The following is a 3,277-nucleotide window of genomic DNA, read 5'->3' as shown; positions in this document are numbered from 1 at the left end:
ATGTACGCTAACCGGCGGTCCAAAGAGTTTATTGACGGCGTGCACTATTTTTTGAGAGTGGCCGAAGCTAACAGGCAAAGGGGTTTTATTTGTTGTCCATGCAATAAGTGTAAGAATCAGAAGGAGTATTCTGCATCCAGGACTATTCATTTCCACTTGTTTGAGTCGGGGTTCATGCCAAGCTATAACTATTGGACATCCCACGAAGAGCAAGGTGTTGAAATGGAAGAAGATGAAGTGGAAGACGACAATATTCCGGACTATACTCAGTACGTTAGATTTGAAGGAAATCAAACGGGCGAGGAGGAAAGGGATGCTGATGGTAACGACGTTGCGGATGATCTTGGTCAGATGTTGCAGGACGCCAAGGAAGACTGCGAAAGTGAAAAGGGGGCCCATAAATTGGACAAGATGTTAGAGGACCATATAACTTCGTTGTACCCAGGTTGCGAGCAGGGGCACAAAAAGTTGGATACCACTCTGGAGTTCTTGCAATGGAAGGCAAAAAATGGGGTTAGTGACAAGGCATTTGGCGATTTATTGAAACTCGTCAAGAACATTCTTCCGGAGGGAAACAAATTGCCCGAGACAACATACGAGGCTAAGAAGATAGTCTGCCCGCTAGGACTGGAAGTTCAGAAGATTCACGCATGTCCGAATGATTGTAGCCTATATCGCGGTGAGGAGTATGAGAACCTAGAAGCATGCCCTGTTTGCAAAGCACTACGATACAAGATTAGACGAGACGATCCAGGAGAAGTTGACGGGCAGCTAACAAAGAAGAGAATTCCTGCTAAGGTGATGTGGTATTTCCCTATAATACCACGGCTAAGGCGTTTGTTCAGGAACAAGGGGAATGCTAGAATGATGCGATGGCACGCTGAAGAGCGTCAACAGGACGGGATGCTGAGACACCCCGCCGATGGTTCGCAGTGGCGAAACATCGACAGAAAATTTAAAGAATTTGGAAAGGACGCACGAAACATACGGTTTGGTTTGAGTACGGATGGCATGAATCCTTTTGGAGAGATGAGCAGCGGCCATAGCACTTGGCCCGTTACGATGTGTATCTACAACCTCCCCCCTGGCTATGCATGAAGAGGAAGTACATAATGATGCCGATTATTATTCAAGGCCCCAAGCAACCTGGTAACGACATCGATGTGTACCTAAGACCACTAGTTGAAGATCTTAAGCTGTTGTGGAAGAAGGAAGGTGTCCCCGTGTGGGACGAGGACAAACAGGAGGAGTTTAACATACGGGCGCTGCTGTTCGTAACCATCAACGATTGGCCTGCACTTAGCAACCTATCCGGACAGTCCAACAAGGGGTACAAGGCTTTCACTCACTGTATGGATGAAACAGAAAGTACGTATCTTAAGCACTGTAGGAAGGTTGTATACATGGGTCATCGTCGATTCCTTGCAGCAAACCACCCGGTATGGAAGAAAGGCAAGCACTTCGAACATAAGGCTGACCACCGTATGAAGCTTAAACATCGCAGCGGGAAAACAGTGTTTGCTATGGTTAAAGATCTTAAAGTAGTGTTCGGAAAGGGGCCTGGAAGCCAGCCTATAGAGAGCGAAGATGGTCACGCGGCGATGTGGAAAAAGAACTCTATATTTTAGGAGTTACCCTATTGGGAATTCTTGGACGTACGCCACGCAATCGACGTGATGCACCTCACTAAGAACCTTTGCGTAAACCTTCTTGGCTTCCTAGGTGTATACGGAAAGTCGAAAGATACACTGGAATCACGTAATGATCTGAAGCATATGAAACAACGCGGCGACCTTCACCCGGAACCAAAGGAGAAAGGAAGCCATTACTTGAGTCCAGCCAGCTACACTCTTAGCAAGGCAGAGAAGGAAAGTATGTTCAAATGCTTGGAGAGCATAAAGGTACCGTTTGGATACTCCACGAATATCAAGCGAATAATAAGCACGAAGGAGAAGAAGTTCACAAACCTAAAGTCTCATGACTGTCACGTGTTGATGACACAACTGCTACCAGTTGTAATAAGGGGTATCCTCCCAGACAATGTCTGGGCAACAATAACAAAGCTATGTGCATTCATGAACGCAATTTCGCAGAAGGTCATCGATCCGGATAGATTAGAAGCCCTTCAGAATGATGTGGTGCAATGTCTCGTCAGTTTTGAGTTGATATTTCCACCTTCATTTTTCAATATAATGACGCATCTGCTTTGTCACCTTGTGAAAGAGATCAGTATTCTCGGGCCTGTGTACCTACACAACATGTTTCCTTTCGAGAGGTACATGGGCGTTCTGAAGAAGTATGTTCGTAACCGTGCTCGTCTAGAGGCAAGCATCGCCAAGGGTTATGGAACAGAGGAGGTCATCGAATTTTGCGTAGAATTTATTGAAGACCTTCGCCCAATCGGGGTACCTGAATCACGCCATGAAGGGAGACTACGGGGAAAGGGAACTCTCGGAAGGAAAGCAATAATGACGGTAGACAACAATTTATTCCGTAAAGCCCATTTCACGGTTCTGCAACAATCTTCATTGGTAGCTCCTTACATCGAGGAGCACTTGGCTCTAGTTCGCGCCAGGAACATCGGTAAGTCCGATGCATGGATTACACGGCATCACATTGATACTTTCCTGTCATGGGTAACGAGTCGATCAACCAACAACTTGCCTTCCTAGCGAGGGGACTGTCTGGGTCGATCGCGACATTCCAGGGATATGAGATCAATGGGTACACATTCTACACGAGAGCCCAAGACATGAAGAGCACGAACCAAAACAGCGCTGTTCGTGTCGATGCCATGGGACACGATGGAACAACTGGCACGTATTACGGTGCCATCGAGGACATATGGGAACTTGACTATGGTCCTCTCAAGGTCCCTCTGTTCCGGTGCCAATGGGTTAGGTTGACTGGTGGAGGCGTAATGTTTGATGACAGTGGGATGACAACGGTTGACCTTAACAAGGTTGGATACTCGGACAAACCTTTTGTCCTTGCCAATGATGTAACGCAAGTCTTTTTCGTGAAGGACATGTCTAGCAAAGGAAAGAAGGGCAGAGGGCCTTACGAGCCTAAGCGTCACGTGGTTCTCCCAGGCAAAAGAAAAATCGTCGGAGTTGAGGACAAGACTGACGAGGATTACGATCAGTTGGATGGGCAACCCCCTTTCACGGTGACGATTGACCCTAGCATCCTCCTATCAAATGAAGACATCCCTTATTCACGTAGCGATCACAAGGAGGGAACAATAGTGAGGAGAAAGTACGTGCGGTCAACCGTC

The 3,277-nt window shown here is 47.1% G+C and overlaps 1 pseudogene; it reads left to right on the top strand.

The window, feature by feature from the left end:
- Nucleotides 1–3,277, top strand: LOC127756865 (uncharacterized; annotated as a pseudogene).

Source organism: Oryza glaberrima, chromosome 12, assembly GCF_000147395.1.
Source record: "Oryza glaberrima chromosome 12, OglaRS2, whole genome shotgun sequence".
Taxonomy (NCBI): Eukaryota; Viridiplantae; Streptophyta; class Magnoliopsida; order Poales; family Poaceae; genus Oryza; species Oryza glaberrima.
The sequence above is the reverse complement of the archived record's forward strand: the minus strand, read 5'-3'. Positions and strand labels throughout refer to the sequence as shown.